Source organism: Coffea arabica, chromosome 10c (assembly GCF_036785885.1).
Source record: "Coffea arabica cultivar ET-39 chromosome 10c, Coffea Arabica ET-39 HiFi, whole genome shotgun sequence".
NCBI lineage: Eukaryota > Viridiplantae > Streptophyta > Magnoliopsida > Gentianales > Rubiaceae > Coffea > Coffea arabica.
In genome coordinates, this window is record NC_092329.1 from 47,827,175 (window position 1) to 47,844,717 (window position 17,543).

The window sequence follows — 17,543 nt, forward strand, 5'->3', positions numbered from 1 at the left end:
CTTAACCTAACTGGCCGAAATTTTTTGAATTTTGCGCACTAGTGGGTCCCACGTCCGATATACGCTCTTAATTTCTCAAAAACTAACCGATACTAGAGAAATCATTTAAAAACTATATTTACTCATAAAATTGATCTAGAAAAATTTTCTAATAAAGAAAATGCAGAAAACGTGCAATTAAGAAAAGTACGGGTCCTCACACTCTCTTCCCCTTAAAGAAATTTCGTCATCGAAATTTTTACCTTCATTTGCCTCAGACGAGTCCGGAACTGTTTGGGTGCCTAACGCAGAAGCTTTTGCTGGCCCACTAGTTCGGTTCCCTCTTTCATTTGTTTGTTTTGTTTTAGCTCCCTCCAGTTGCGGAATACTACCTCCGCGTGACTGTCTCCTTGGACAGTTGCTAACTTGGTGCTCACCACTCCCACAAATCAAGCACTTCCGCCCTTTCCGCCAACAATCGTTCTCGGTATGATTGGCCTTTCCGCAATAGCCACAAGTCAGGTGAGAAGCCATCTTTTGGCTTTCTTGAGAAATTTCCCCAGGTCCGATTTGGCTCCCTTTAGTAGACCTTTTATCTACCGCCCCTATTGTCCATGGTGGGTAGGACAAAAGATTTGTTTTCTGAGTTTTAGAAGGGACTATCGATTCACTTGGTTCCTCACTCATAGTACCAGCTACACCTCTTTTCCGTGTTTGGGAGGTTTTTACTTGTGCCTTTGCATTCTCGATTCGTTGAACCTTCTCAAGGGCCTCCGTAAATGTATTCACTTGCGCTGCTGCCAACGCCTCTTGGATATCCAAATTTAGTCCCTGTATAAACCGTCTCACTCTTTTCGGTTCCGTGGCTACTAATTCTGAAGCAAACTTGGATAGTTTGATAAATTTCGTTTCGTATTCAGCCACACTTAAGGTCCCCTGGCGTAGTCCAATAAATTCGTCCTCTCTCCTTTCTTGAACTAAGGGTGGGAGGTATTTCTCGTTAAATTCTCTTACAAAATTCGCCCACGTCCAGACAATCTGTTCTCTTTCCCACTTTGTTCTAATTACGTTCCACCATGCCCGGGCCGGTCCCTCAAATTGAAACACTGCGAAGTTCACCTACCTCTATTCAGTATAATTCAAGGCTGTGAATATATTCACCATGGCCTCTAACCATTGATCAGCGATGTCCGGATCAGGCCCTCCAGCGAATTTTGGAGGTGCAAACTTCTGAAACCGCTCCAGAGCCTTATCCTCACCCGTCTCAGGGTTCCGGGGTTGATTTACGGGTATTTGACCTTGTTGATCTACTAATCCTGCCAAGATATCCGTCATTTGTTGCATTGCCGTTGTCATTTGGTCTCCGGTTGCAACTCTCGGTCCTTGTTCTTATTCGGCGGACGTTTCTCTTTCTGCTCTAGGTTCTGGGGTCTGTTTAGTTCCACGGCCTCGACCACGTCCCTGACTACGTCTCCCGTCCATATTTTTTTTCTTTCCCTCTCTTTTTTTTCCAAAAGTGATTTAATGAATAAATACAATAAGGTGACTCAAAAGTAACCAAAATTGAGGCACCAAGTACACAAGTAATCATATATGCACATAGCACTCCACATATCAAGAAAACAGATGATCAATTACACAAGTACGTATCAAATCAGGCAAATATTCATATGCTCAAGTACACCAATTAACGTCATGTAATAAGAATATATGGACGAATCAAACGAGAAGATGATGTATCGTTCCAGTCATAGCTAAGGTAACCCCGTCCGGTCCCTCACGTCACTTACTATTCACACCAGATATCCCTTAACCTCTTGTACTCATTCCAGTCGAACAAAGTCTGTTCATGTTCCCACAATACAAGTCTCAAATACTTAGCACTACCTCAACTCTGGAGTACTCGGGTACGAGAATCCGAAATAAGATAATTCACCTCTCGAGCTGGCCAGTCCCAAGAGTAAACCATCTACAATCGGAATTCCTCCCTGACGTACCTATCTATGGTCCTCAGATTCCACAAGAAAATTTAAGGCCAATAATGTTCACAACTCATAGGTTATGCTCGAACGAGCACTTAATCCTTCATACCTATTCATCACTCAGTCCAGGCTCACTCCGCGCAGAGACCACGCGAAGCAGGCTCTGATACCAACTGTGACAGCCCCACTTTCCCCTAAGGCGAACCAAAGGGTTCGGCGGACTGCCTGCCCAGTTCTCGCCGGGACTCAGTCGATCACTTCAAGCAACCATAAGAATATCTAACCACGATCCAACTTAAAACAAAACGTATATACAATAATATCTCAAGAAGAAGTACAACCGTCAAATATACAGAGGTTCTCAAATCACCATACAACCAGCCCGTGCCAAGCACTAGGGCGAGAACCATGACAAAAGAAAACCAAGGGCTAGACCCAGCTAGTCTATACCGGCTCTCGTCCTTGCTCGCCTTCCCCTGTTAAGGAAAACAAACTAAAGGGGTGAGTTATAAGCTCAGTGAGGTTCCGAACACATAGGCAACAAGAAGTTCAATGCATTCATTACATGTTACCAATAATTCAAATGCAAAAGAAAGCGATAAACACCTTCATTAAAAGGATACGTGCTCACAAGGAGCCATTCGTTCATTCATTCTCCTTTCGTTCCCTTATACGTTCAATCATTTGAAATTGCATTTGTATATAAGTAAAACCCTCATTCATTCATTCGTTCATTCATTCATTCACCAGGCTCCACCAACCTCCACCAACCTACAAGGTAATACTCGAGTATACCAAACGTTCACCCAGGTCCCTAATCGCCCGACCGAGTCCGCTTCTAGCTCGAGACGACCGGTGACAAGGGGCAGTGGCCAGTTCAGCCAAAAGGCTTACATTCATGCACAAATAACATTTCAATCATTGAAATTTTTACAATCATTTAGGCCGAGTGCGATAAAGTACACACTTGCCTAGAAAGCTCGTTTTAACAATCATTGAAAGCATATAACATGTTATCAGTCATTCATACCAGCTATATAATCATGAAACATATCAAACAGGGAACACTCACCTATACACGCAAAATAATGTCCACTTCTCAATCACCAATGAAACCTAAAAGTAAACAAAAAAAACACATTACAATCCATCTAGCATGATTTGGATGAAATCAAGGATTACCTGACTACTCGCGAGTAAACGTATAAAATGACTTTTAAAGTGTCAATAGAGCATTTGGATCCGTGGACGGGAATTACTAGGGTTCATAAACCAACCGTGAAACTAAACTCAAAAAGGTTATGAAATTTCCGACAGAAAACACTTTAACCAACGACAAATCGAAATCCAATAAGGTAAGCTAAGAAGTATTGTTTCCGGAATCGTTTGTGTAGCTCAAAATCAATAGACTATATGCTTTGATAAAAATCATGAAAAGGTGGCAAAACTATCTCACTTTCACTCTTAAAACTTCACTTAAATGTTATTCACTTGTGACCGAGAGAACCCTAGGTCAACCTCTATATTTTGGTAAACAGTAAGTAAACGTTTGGAATTTCAATCCAAAGAGGTATTAGGTTTTGGAATGGTAAAATGATCATTTTATTTGCCAAGCGGAAATATACAGGTTCAAATAGAAATTTAGCCCTCGGCCACCTTTTGAAAGAGCCGGTAACATTTTCAGTAAATACGTCCAATTCGTCACAAAATACATTCGCAAAATCACTTTAACTTGCTCACATTACAAGAAGATAAACGGACGGCATGTCCTTTGTGTTTACCTATTTTCCAGCCATTAATGGCTTCATTATTTTCCTCAAAACAGTCCCAACATCTCATATAGAATAATCTCATGTCCAAAAGCCATTCACTAGGCTTAAAGTCATATAAATACAAAAATAAATACAAAAATCAAGCTAGAAACATTTCCGGATAAAAATAGTTTTTGACACCATTTTGCGGTTTTGGCACCATTGGCGCTACGATTATCGGATAAAGGTGCAAGACACACCGTTTCGAAGCTAACAGATAGGGCTACAATGTTGAAGAAGGCCACTCAGTCTAGTCTGTAGTGCAACTACGTCAAAATTGACATATATGAAACCAGAATCTCACAAACAGGTTGGCTAACCACACAATTGTTAAACAGTAATAATTCAGGCTACCGAAGTCCGATTGAAGTGTATCTTATGGTGTTTCGAAGCTAAAACACAACCCTACATTTCTTATGAAGACCTCCATGGCCAAATCATGCATTTTCATGATCAAAAATGAAAAACTACACAAAAACAGAATTCTGCGCGCGAAACAGGTTTCATGGACAGTCAAGGGTATTTCGGTCCTTTCACATGCTACAGTGGTCGGATCAAGCTGAACTTTTGCAGGATACTATTCTATACCATTGGCTACAACTTTCATGTTTTGGCCAAAATCTAATTCGGTAAGGATCATGGTGAAAAGTCACGGTCAGATTGGGTGAAAAGACAACCCTGTTCGCTGAACTCCTACCTAGACCAGTCTGGGTATTTCCGAATTATCTCAGCATATACAACTCCAATTCAAGTGATTCCAAAGCCATTTGAAAGCTAAGATACAAGGCTATAATTCTTAAGAAGACATCAACAACCAAATCGGTAGTATTCCCAGTCAAACTACCCGATTACCAAAGCTGATTACTATTCTCGGATAGAAACAGGGTAGCAGGGGTATTTCGGTCTTTTCACAGGCTACCGAGCTCAGATTGAGCTGAAAATTTACAGGTAATATAAAACATCATTCTCTACAACTTTCATGTTTTGTGCTAAGGCGAATTCGGCCTCTAACCTGGTCAAACAGAAACGGGCAGAATTGAGGAAATGAAACCCTAACTGGAAATTTTTGCATTCAAGTCAGAAATTTTCCACTAAAACATCTCTTTAACTATCACAAGTCATTAATTTAACATAATCAAGAACAAAGGAAGGATGGCTAGACATGATACCTTCAAATATCAAGAAAGGTGATGACTTAGAAATTTTTCTTCCAAAACAACTCCACTAGAAGTTTTAATCCTCCTTAATAAGTAACTTTGATGGAGTAATCTTCACTTTTAATGGTTAGAAATCAAGATTGGAGCAAGGGATTGAAGTACAAGATGAAGGATTTCCTCTCTTTTCTCTCCTCAAAATTTCAGCCAACAAGGTGAAAAATGAAGAAACATTTGGTCAAAATGGATGTTTAGTAAAGTTAAGAAAAGTTAGTCAAAGTCCCCATCCAATGGTTTCATGACACTTGTCCCTCTCATTAATGTCATGCCTAACTTTTTTTTGTCTTTCTCACACCTATCCACTTGGTACCTCTAAATATCTCATAACACCCGATAAATTAAACCCAATATCCAAAACTTAACCTAACTGGCCGAAATTTTTCGAATTTTGCGCACTAGTGGGTCCCACGTCCGATATACGCTCTTAATTTCTCAAAAACTAACCGATACTAGAAAAATCATTTAAAAACTATATTTACTCATAAAATTGATCTAGAAAAATTTTCTAATAAAGAAAATGCAGAAAACGTGCAATTAAGAAAAGTACGGGTCCTCACACTCTCTTCCCCTTAAAGAAATTTCGTCATCGAAATTTTTACCTTCATTTGCCTCAGACGAGTCCGGAACTGTTTGGGTGCCTAACGCAGAAGCTTTTGCTGGCCCACTAGTTCGGTTCCCTCTTTCATTTGTTTGTTTTGTTTTAGCTCCCTCCAGTTGCGGAATACTACCTCCGCGTGACTGTCTCCTTGGACAGTTGCTAACTTGGTGCTCACCACTCCCACAAATCAAGCACTTCCGCCCTTTCCGCCAACAATCGTTCTCGGTATGATTGGCCTTTCCGCAATAGCCACAAGTCAGGTGAGAAGCCATCTTTTGGCTTTCTTGAGAAATTTCCCCAGATCCGATTTGGCTCCCTTTAGTAGACCTTTTATCTACCGCCCCTATTGTCCATGGTGGGTAGGACAAAAGATTTGTTTTCTGAGTTTTGGAAGGGACTATCGATTCACTTGGTTCCTCACTCATACTACCAGCTACACCTCTTTTCCGTGTTTGGGAGGTTTTTACTTGTGCCTTTGCATTCTCGATTCGTTGAACCTTCTCAAGGGCCTCCGTAAATGTATTCACTTGCGCTGCTGCCAACGCCTGTTGGATATCCAAATTTAGTCCCGTGGCTACTAATTCTGAAGCAAACTTGGATAGTTTGATAAATTTCGTTTCGTATTCAGCCACACTTAAGGTCCCCTGGCGTAGTCCAATAAATTCGTCCTCTCTCCTTTCTTGAACTAAGGGTGGGAGGTATTTCTCGTTAAATTCTCTTACAAAATTCGCCCACGTCCAGACAATCTGTTCTCTTTCCCACTTTGTTCTAATTACGTTCCACCATGCCCGGGCCGGTCCCTCAAATTGAAACACTGCGAAGTTCACCTACCTCTATTTAGTATAATTCAAGGCTGTGAATATATTCACCATGGCCTCTAACCATTGATCAGTGATGTCCGGATCAGGCCCTCCAGCGAATTTTGGAGGTGCAAACTTCTGAAACCGCTCCAGAGCCTTATCCTCACCCGTCTCAGGGTTCCGGGGTTGATTTACGGGTATTTGACCTTGTTGATCTACTAATCCAGCCAAGATATCCGTCATTTGTTGCATTGCCGTTGCCATTTGGTCTCCGGTTGCAACTCTCGGTCCTTGTTCTTGTTCGGCGGACGTTTCTCTTTCTGCTCTAGGTTCTGGGGTCCGTTTAGTTCCACGGCCTCGACCACGTCCCTGACTACGTCTCCCGTCCATATTTTTTTTCTTTCCCTCTCTTTTTTTTCCAAAAGTGATTTAATGAATAAATACAATAAGGTGACTCAAAAGTAACCAAAATTGAGGCACCAAGTACACAAGTAAACATATATGCACATAGCACTCCACATATCAAGAAAATAGATGATCAATTACACAAGTACGTATCAAGTCAGGCAAATATTCATATGCTCAAGTACACCAATTAACGTCATGTAATAAGAATATATGGAAGAATCAAACGAGGAGATGATGTATCGTCCCAGTCTTAGCTAAGGTAACCCCGTCCGGTCCCTCACGTCACTTACTATTCACACCAGATATCCCTTAACCTCTTGTACTCATTCCAGTCGAACAAAGCCTGTTCATGTTCCCACAATACAAGTCTCAAATACTTAGCACTACCTCAACTCTGGAGTACTCGGGTACGAGAATCCGAAATAAGATAATTCACCTCTCGAGCTGGCCAGTCCCAAGAGTAAACCATCTACAATCGAAATTCCTCCCTGACGTACCTATCTATGGTCCTCAGATTCCACAAGAAAATTTAAGGCCAATAATGTTCACAACTCATAGGTTATGCTCGAACGAGCACTTAATCCTTCATACCTATTCATCACTCAGTCCAGGCTCACTCCGCGCAGAGACCACGCGAAGCAAGCTCTGATACCAACTGTGACAGCCCCACTTTCCCCTAAGGCGAACCAAAGGGTTCGGCAGACTGCCTGCTCAGTTCTCGCCGGGACTCAGTCGATCACTTCAAGCAATCATAAGAATATCTAACCACGATCCAACTTAAAACAAAACGTATATACAATAATATCTCAAGAAGAAATACAACCGTCAAATATACAGAGGTTCTCAAATCACCATACAACCAGCCCGTGCCAAGCACTAGGGCGAGAACCATGACAAAAGAAAACCAAGGGCTAGACCCAGCTAGTCTATACCGGCTCTCGTCCTTGCTCGCCTTCCCCTGTTAAGGAAAACAAACTAAAGGGGTGAGTTATAAGCTCAGTGAGGTTCCGAACACATAGGCAACAAGAAGTTCAATGCATTCATTACATGTTACCAATAATTCAAATGCAAAAGAAAGCGATAAACACCTTCATTAAAAGGATACGTGCTCACAAGGAGCCATTCGTTCATTCATTCTCCTTTCGTTCCCTTATACGTTCAACTCTACAAGAAAACTGACATTTCGCGACGCCAAAATTGTGCTGGAAAAAGTCAAAAAACTGCCGCAAAAACTTTTTTGCGGCACAAATGTGACGGAATTCAATTGTGTCACAAAAGTAGCCGTTACAAAAGAAAACGACACAATTTTTCAATATGTCGCATGTATTTGCATCACACTTTGCGACGCCAATTTGAGTGTCACCACTCTACTTGTGGCACAAAAAATGTGTAACAAAAAATCTCCATAATGTTATTGCAACATAAAATTGTGTCGCACAAAAATCACTAATAAAGGCCAGAAATCAATCTTTTGATGGTACAATACTTATCCTGGTCAAATATACTACAATTGAATATTAGAATAAAATTAAAGTTCCACAATACACTAGAACAAAATATCATACGCTGCTTTAGTCAAATTTTACGAACTTTATCACAAGTCATCATTTAAAAAAAAAAAAAAAGGATGAACTTCTTGTAATGTAATAGTTCACTCCAATGATAAGATGTTTCATATCCCAAGAAGTGCTTGTCTTGGAAAACACAAATTTATCATATATCTCTCAAAAGTATCTTCACATCTCAAAATCCTGAAATAACACAAAAAATATGGTCATAACCATTGTTGAACACTAGAATTTAGAAAGGTCATCAATGAATTCACTTCCAAATTTGGGAAAGTAATCAACATCCACAACCGAATAGAACTACATTCAATAAATATTTTTCAAAATCCTCTTTTCAAGTTTAAACCTTCAGATTAAAGATATACTTTCCATCAGGAATTGTCAATAAACATATGAAAGCATAAAACAAAATGGACTTCGTTTGCCTAATCTGCTCAAAGTTGGCCCCTAGAATTTGTCCAGAAAAACTTCCTTAGTTTCTCTAACTCAACCACAATACCATTTCAGATTTAGTAAACCTAAAGAGAGGCTTATTTGCAAAAGAGACGAATCAATTAAAGAAAAGAGAAAAGATGGCTCACTTGTTACTGGCACTCTCTGCTTTTCTTGCTAACTGCAGCAGCCAGTCATAGCTGAAATGAGAATGACAAGGATTAGTTTGTGCAGTATATAAATTTATTTACTTATTCAGCATAACTGCATCTGTTTAATGCAAAAGTGCATGTTTATTTAAGTGTTTGCTTGCAATATTGATGACAATATTGTTGTAGTCCCTTTCTTCCTTGAAAAGCCAATGATGATTTTCAAGCTCATATGACTCACTTTGAGAGAGGGTCTATTACGTCTAGTAGCGAAAACTTGGCCAAAAAGTAGTTAACAGAGGTTCTAATTTTACACTTTGACATGCATTTTAGATTTTCCTAGAGTTTTACACCATAAACAGAAATTCCAATTTGAACAATTAATTTCTTTACTAGTAAACTACAAAGACATGATCACCTGGAAAAACATCAACATGTAAATCTTAAAAGAACAAAATAGAAGTCTGAATTTTACTAAACAGACAGAAACCATCAATTTGAGGCAGCACTAAAAATGGGAACATGCCCAAGTCAAAGTATTACCTAAATCAATTAATCTTGGTAACTGCATTCTTACAAACTTAACCTTAGTCATTTAAAATTAAGTAACAAAGTAAATGTAACAGAGAAAGAGAATCAATGCAGGATTCAAACCACAATATTCAAAATCTAAAAACTCATAAAGTTCCTGATTCATGCCATGGATGTATCATAATATCGAAACCGAATCTGTAATAAGATAATTTTTATAAGATCCAGAAATGAATCAAAAGTAAAGCAAATAAAGCTCCTTAAAATAATGACTGGTGAGCATGAAAACAATTACAGAAGACCTTTGAAAATGTGAGCTAATAGCAAACCTTGACTACATTTAAAGTGAAGCAAAGGCATGACCATATGAATAAATCTGGAAAAGTTAATATCATTGGTTTTACCTTGAGAAACATTAAACCTCTTTAACCAATGAGCACAATCAACAAAAGGCTTTCTACAAGATGAACTCCAGCTTGCTTCACATGCATAAAGAAGAAAAGAAAAAGCAACTTTAACAGAATATAACATATGAAACATCGCAGGATACCTAGAAATACATATCTCCAACATTATTTGGAAAATAACTTCCACTTAATTCCCCCAAAATATTTTTGCATGTAGTGATGAACATTATTTCCTTATGATGGTGACAAGGAAAATACATTTCATAGAGGCAATTTAAGCTAATTTGCAGTATCAATTAATTTATATAAAAGAAAACATTATATGGCATTCCCATGAAGTTCTTCACCGGTGGCTATTGGAACACTTTAGCTACTAATTCTCATTGAAAGCTTTATGTAGACAATTAAAATCATAGCCAGTTTTACAAAAAATAAAATTTTCAAATGCAAAAGCTTATAAATTAACAAAGGCAGCTACAAGATCAAAATTTGAAAGCTTTCATTCAACTACTGAAACAAGTTTTCTTGCAGTCTCATACACAAATCACATAGCAGAGCTAGAATACTGAAATAACAATTCTTAATAGAAAGAAGTTTATTTACTGAATTGTCTCTGAACTTACTAGCCACCAGGGAGACTCTGGAAGACTGGAACTGAAAAAAAGGCCTAGCAACTGCAGTATACATGGAATGGTTCCTGAAATGACTGAGTACAGAAAAGTCCTTTTCAACTGACTAACAATCGTACCAGGAAATGGAGGTAGGGAAAACAGAATTACCAATCAGAGCCAAGGTACGCCAGGAGATGAAATTTCCAAATAACATACATCACTGACAACCGCAGCATATCATCAACTGAAGTTTTATAAGCATCCAGCTTCAAAACCATCAAATTGAACCCAAAATCTTATTCTCCAACCAATTTATAAATTATACAAATTACAAATTATGAATTATGTAGAATCGGGAGATGAAAATAGATGACCCAGTTGCAAAGGTCAAGGGACTAGAATGAATAATTTGCCAGTATTCAAGAAATATTTCAATAATGGCAAAATAGAATCTGTAATAACATGATTTTTATAAAATCCATTAACGAATGAAAAGTAAAAGAAGCACATAAACTAAAAATGATGACGAAAAAAAAGAGATTTCTTTCTTTGATTTGAACTCTGTGACTAGGGCATCATCAAAAGGATCTTCGAAGGTTGGGATACAAACCTCAACTGAATAAAGATTGAGAGCAAAAATCACCAATGGAGCTAAGATAATGAAATTTAAAAAATTAAAAGAAGAGATTACCGAGTTAATCTAGATTTCTTCATCAACTCGTCCATGAGTTTTAAAAGTAATCCAGATTCAAAAATTTCAATTAATCCAGCTTTCTTCATCAACTCGTCCACGAGTTTCAAAGTTAATCCAGCTTCAAAAGTTTCGCTCAAATTAGATTGGTTTCATCGGTGGAGACTTGGATAAGATCGGAAGAACAAGAAAGTGCATCAATTTTGATAGAACACGGCATCGTCTTTGATAAAACAATACTTCAGGTGCTATTGCTGCTTCTCGTCATCGCTATTAATTGTAAAAACATCCAGTGTCAATCTGCTAAAGGATTAAGTAATTACCTGTTTGATGAGAAATGGAGAGATAGAATGAGAAATTAGGGATGAGCAGAGGCAAAATCGAAATTTTTGGAAGAGAAATTTGAGGCATAGAGTTCTCGGACTACAGAAGAAATTTAGAAAAATTGAGAGGGGAGAAGAAGTGGAAGGACTGAGAAAATGGAAAGATTACTTGCCATGAATATGATTCAGCAATTATTCGGTTAATGCTTGGATAGCTCACAACGACGACATCGTTTAGTTGCGCAATTAGCGGTGGAATTTAATTGTGCCGTTAATTTGCCACGAAAAGCCAAATACGGGGTCAATATTTCAGCATAATCAAAATAATACCACTTTATTGCGGCAAAATTAGCTATGTGCCGCTTTGAAAATGCCGCAAATGGCCAATTCTGTTGTAGTGCAATCATTTGAAATTGCATTTGTATATAAGTAAAACCCTCATTCATTCATTCGTTCATTCATTCATTCACCAGGCTCCACCAACCTCCACCAACCTACAAGGTAATACTCGAGTATACCAAACGTTCACCCAGGTCCCTAATCGCCCGACCGAGTCCGCTTCTAGCTCGAGACGACCGGTGACAAGGGGCAGTGGCCAGTTCAGCCAAAAGGCTTACATTTATGCACAAATAACATTTCAATCATTGAAATTTTTACAATCATTTAGGCCGAGTGCGATAAAGTACACACTTGCCTAGAAAACTCGTTTTAACGATCATTGAAAGCATATAACATGTTATCAGTCATTCATACCAGCTATATAATCATGAAACATATCAAACAGGGAACACTCACCTATACACGCAAAATAATGTCCACTTCTCAATCATCAATGAAACCTAAAAGTAAACAAAAAAAAACACATTACAATCCATCTAGCATGATTTGGATGAAATCAAGGATTACCTGACTACTCGCGAGTAAACGTATAAAATGACTTTTAAAGTGTCAATAGAGCATTTGGATCCGTGGACGGGAATTACTAGGGTTCATAAACCAACCGTGAAACTAAACTCAAAAAGGTTATGAAATTTCCGACAGAAAACACTTTAACCAACGACAAATCGAAATCCAATAAGGTAAGCTAAGAAGTATTGTTTCCGGAATCGTTTATGTAGCTCAAAATCAATAGACTATATGCCTTGATAAAAATCATGAAAAGGTGGCAAAACTATCTCACTTTCACTCTTAAAACTTCACTTAAATGTTATTCACTTGTGGCCGAGAGAACCCTAGGTCAACCTCTATATTTTGGTAAACAGTAAGTAAACGTTTGGAATTTCAATCCAAAGAGGTATTAGGTTTTGGAATGGTAAAATGATCATTTTATTTGCCAAGCGGAAATATACAGGTTCAAATAGAAATTTAGCCCTCGGCCACCTTTTGAAAGAGCCGGTAACATTTTCAGTAAATACGTCCAATTCGTCACAAAATACATTCGCAAAATCACTTTAACTTGCTCACATTACAAGAAGATAAACGGACGGCATGTCCTTTGTGTTTACCTATTTTCCAGCCATTAATGGCTTCATTATTTTCCTCAAAACAGTCCCAACATCTCATATAGAATAATCTCATGTCCAAAAGCCATTTACTAGGCTTAAAGTCATATAAATACAAAAATAAATACAAAAATCAAGCTAGAAACATTTCCGGATAAAAACAGTTTTTGACACCATTTTGCGGTTTTGGCACCATTGGCGCTACGATTATCGGATAAAGGTGCAAGACACACCGTTTCGAAGCTAACAGATAGGGCTACAATGTTGAAGAAGGCCACTCAGTCTAGTCTGTAGTGCAACTAGGTCAAAATTGACATATATGAAACCAGAATCTCACAAACAGGTTGGCTAACCACACAATTGTTAAACAGCAATAATTCAGGCTACCGAAGTCCGATTGAAGTGTATCTTATGGTTTTTCGAAGCTAAAACACAACCCTACATTTCTTATGAAGACCTCCATGGCCAAATCATGCATTTTCATGATCAAAAATGAAAAACTACACAAAAACAGAATTCTGCGCGCGAAACAGGTTTCATGGACAGTCAAGGGTATTTCGGTCCTTTCACATGCTACAGTGGTTGGATCAAGCTGAACTTTTGCAGGATACTATTCTATACCATTGGCTACAACTTTCATGTTTTGGCCAAAATCTAATTCGGTAAGGATCATGGTGAAAAGTCACGGTCAGATTGGGTGAAAAGACAACCCTGTTCGCTGAACTCCTACCTAGACCAGTCTGGGTATTTCCGAATTATCTCAGCATATACAACTCCAATTCAAGTGATTCCAAAGCCATTTGAAAGCTAAGATACAAGGCTATAATTCTTAAGAAGACATCAACAACCAAATCGGTAGTATTCCCAGTCAAACTACCCGATTACCAAAGCTGATTACTATTCTCGGATAGAAACAGGGTAGCAGGGGTATTTCGGTCTTTTCACAGGCTACCGAGCTCAGATTGAGCTGAAAATTTACAGGTAATATAAAACATCATTCTCTACAACTTTCATGTTTTGTGCTAAGGCCAATTCGGCCTCTAACCTGGTCAAACAGAAACGGGCAGAATTGAGGAAATGAAACCCTAACTGGAAATTTTTGCATTCAAGTCAGAAATTTTCCACTAAAACATCTCTTTAACTATCACAAGTCATTAATTTAACATAATCAAGAACAAAGGAAGGATGGCTAGACATGATACCTTCAAATATCAAGAAAGGTGATGACTTAGAAATTTTTCTTCCAAAACAACTCCACTAGAAGTTTTAATCCTCCTTAATAAGTAACTTTGATGGAGTAATCTTCTCTTTTAATGGTTAGAAATCAAGATTGGAGCAAGGGATTGAAGTACAAGATGAAGGATTTCCTCTCTTTTCTTTCCTCAAAATTTCAGCCAACAAGGTGAAAAATGAAGAAACATTTGGTCAAAATGGATGTTTAGTAAAGTTAAGAAAAGTTAGTCAAAGTCCCCATCCAATGGTTTCATGACACTTGTCCCTCTCATTAATGTCATGCCTAACTTTTTTTTGTCTTTCTCACACCTATCCACTTGGTACCTCTAAATATCTCATAACACCCGATAAATTAAACCCAATATCCAAAACTTAACCTAACTGGCCGAAATTTTTTGAATTTTGCGCACTAGTGGGTCCCACGTCCGATATACGCTCTTAATTTCTCAAAAACTAACCGATACTAGAGAAATCATTTAAAAACTATATTTACTCATAAAATTGATCTAGAAAAATTTTCTAATAAAGAAAATGCAGAAAACGTGCAATTAAGAAAAGTACGGGTCCTCACACTCTCTTCCCCTTAAAGAAATTTCGTCATCGAAATTTTTACCTTCATTTGCCTCAGACGAGTCCGGAACTGTTTGGGTGCCTAACGCAGAAGCTTTTGCTGGCCCACTAGTTCGGTTCCCTCTTTCATTTGTTTGTTTTGTTTTAGCTCCCTCCAGTTGCGGAATACTACCTCCGCGTGACTGTCTCCTTGGACAGTTGCTAACTTGGTGCTCACCACTCCCACAAATCAAGCACTTCCGCCCTTTCCGCCAACAATCGTTCTCGGTATGATTGGCCTTTCCGCAATAGCCACAAGTCAGGTGAGAAGCCATCTTTTGGCTTTCTTGAGAAATTTCCCCAGGTCCGATTTGGCTCCCTTTAGTAGACCTTTTATCTACCGCCCCTATTGTCCATGGTGGGTAGGACAAAAGATTTGTTTTCTGAGTTTTAGAAGGGACTATCGATTCACTTGGTTCCTCACTCATAGTACCAGCTACACCTCTTTTCCGTGTTTGGGAGGTTTTTACTTGTGCCTTTGCATTCTCGATTCGTTGAACCTTCTCAAGGGCCTCCGTAAATGTATTCACTTGCGCTGCTGCCAACGCCTCTTGGATATCCAAATTTAGTCCCTGTATAAACCGTCTCACTCTTTTCGGTTCCGTGGCTACTAATTCTGAAGCAAACTTGGATAGTTTGATAAATTTCGTTTCGTATTCAGCCACACTTAAGGTCCCCTGGCGTAGTCCAATAAATTCGTCCTCTCTCCTTTCTTGAACTAAGGGTGGGAGGTATTTCTCGTTAAATTCTCTTACAAAATTCGCCCACGTCCAGACAATCTGTTCTCTTTCCCACTTTGTTCTAATTACGTTCCACCATGCCCGGGCCGGTCCCTCAAATTGAAACACTGCGAAGTTCACCTACCTCTATTCAGTATAATTCAAGGCTGTGAATATATTCACCATGGCCTCTAACCATTGATCAGCGATGTCCGGATCAGGCCCTCCAGCGAATTTTGGAGGTGCAAACTTCTGAAACCGCTCCAGAGCCTTATCCTCACCCGTCTCAGGGTTCCGGGGTTGATTTACGGGTATTTGACCTTGTTGATCTACTAATCCTGCCAAGATATCCGTCATTTGTTGCATTGCCGTTGTCATTTGGTCTCCGGTTGCAACTCTCGGTCCTTGTTCTTATTCGGCGGACGTTTCTCTTTCTGCTCTAGGTTCTGGGGTCTGTTTAGTTCCACGGCCTCGACCACGTCCCTGACTACGTCTCCCGTCCATATTTTTTTTCTTTCCCTCTCTTTTTTTTCCAAAAGTGATTTAATGAATAAATACAATAAGGTGACTCAAAAGTAACCAAAATTGAGGCACCAAGTACACAAGTAATCATATATGCACATAGCACTCCACATATCAAGAAAACAGATGATCAATTACACAAGTACGTATCAAATCAGGCAAATATTCATATGCTCAAGTACACCAATTAACGTCATGTAATAAGAATATATGGACGAATCAAACGAGAAGATGATGTATCGTTCCAGTCATAGCTAAGGTAACCCCGTCCGGTCCCTCACGTCACTTACTATTCACACCAGATATCCCTTAACCTCTTGTACTCATTCCAGTCGAACAAAGTCTGTTCATGTTCCCACAATACAAGTCTCAAATACTTAGCACTACCTCAACTCTGGAGTACTCGGGTACGAGAATCCGAAATAAGATAATTCACCTCTCGAGCTGGCCAGTCCCAAGAGTAAACCATCTACAATCGGAATTCCTCCCTGACGTACCTATCTATGGTCCTCAGATTCCACAAGAAAATTTAAGGCCAATAATGTTCACAACTCATAGGTTATGCTCGAACGAGCACTTAATCCTTCATACCTATTCATCACTCAGTCCAGGCTCACTCCGCGCAGAGACCACGCGAAGCAGGCTCTGATACCAACTGTGACAGCCCCACTTTCCCCTAAGGCGAACCAAAGGGTTCGGCGGACTGCCTGCCCAGTTCTCGCCGGGACTCAGTCGATCACTTCAAGCAACCATAAGAATATCTAACCACGATCCAACTTAAAACAAAACGTATATACAATAATATCTCAAGAAGAAGTACAACCGTCAAATATACAGAGGTTCTCAAATCACCATACAACCAGCCCGTGCCAAGCACTAGGGCGAGAACCATGACAAAAGAAAACCAAGGGCTAGACCCAGCTAGTCTATACCGGCTCTCGTCCTTGCTCGCCTTCCCCTGTTAAGGAAAACAAACTAAAGGGGTGAGTTATAAGCTCAGTGAGGTTCCGAACACATAGGCAACAAGAAGTTCAATGCATTCATTACATGTTACCAATAATTCAAATGCAAAAGAAAGCGATAAACACCTTCATTAAAAGGATACGTGCTCACAAGGAGCCATTCGTTCATTCATTCTCCTTTCGTTCCCTTATACGTTCAATCATTTGAAATTGCATTTGTATATAAGTAAAACCCTCATTCATTCATTCGTTCATTCATTCATTCACCAGGCTCCACCAACCTCCACCAACCTACAAGGTAATACTCGAGTATACCAAACGTTCACCCAGGTCCCTAATCGCCCGACCGAGTCCGCTTCTAGCTCGAGACGACCGGTGACAAGGGGCAGTGGCCAGTTCAGCCAAAAGGCTTACATTCATGCACAAATAACATTTCAATCATTGAAATTTTTACAATCATTTAGGCCGAGTGCGATAAAGTACACACTTGCC

The 17,543-nt window shown here is 39.2% G+C and overlaps 1 long non-coding RNA gene across 1 annotated transcript; it reads right to left on the reverse strand.

Annotated features, from left to right (window-relative positions):
* Positions 1-8,940: 8,940 nt before the first annotated feature.
* LOC140016298 (uncharacterized) lies at positions 8,941-10,670 on the reverse strand. Its single transcript, XR_011822676.1, has 3 exons — positions 10,503-10,670; positions 9,877-9,951; positions 8,941-8,992 (listed from the first exon to the last, which is right to left on the reverse strand). It is a non-coding gene; the product is annotated as an uncharacterized lncRNA (long non-coding RNA).
* Positions 10,671-17,543: the final 6,873 nt, after the last annotated feature.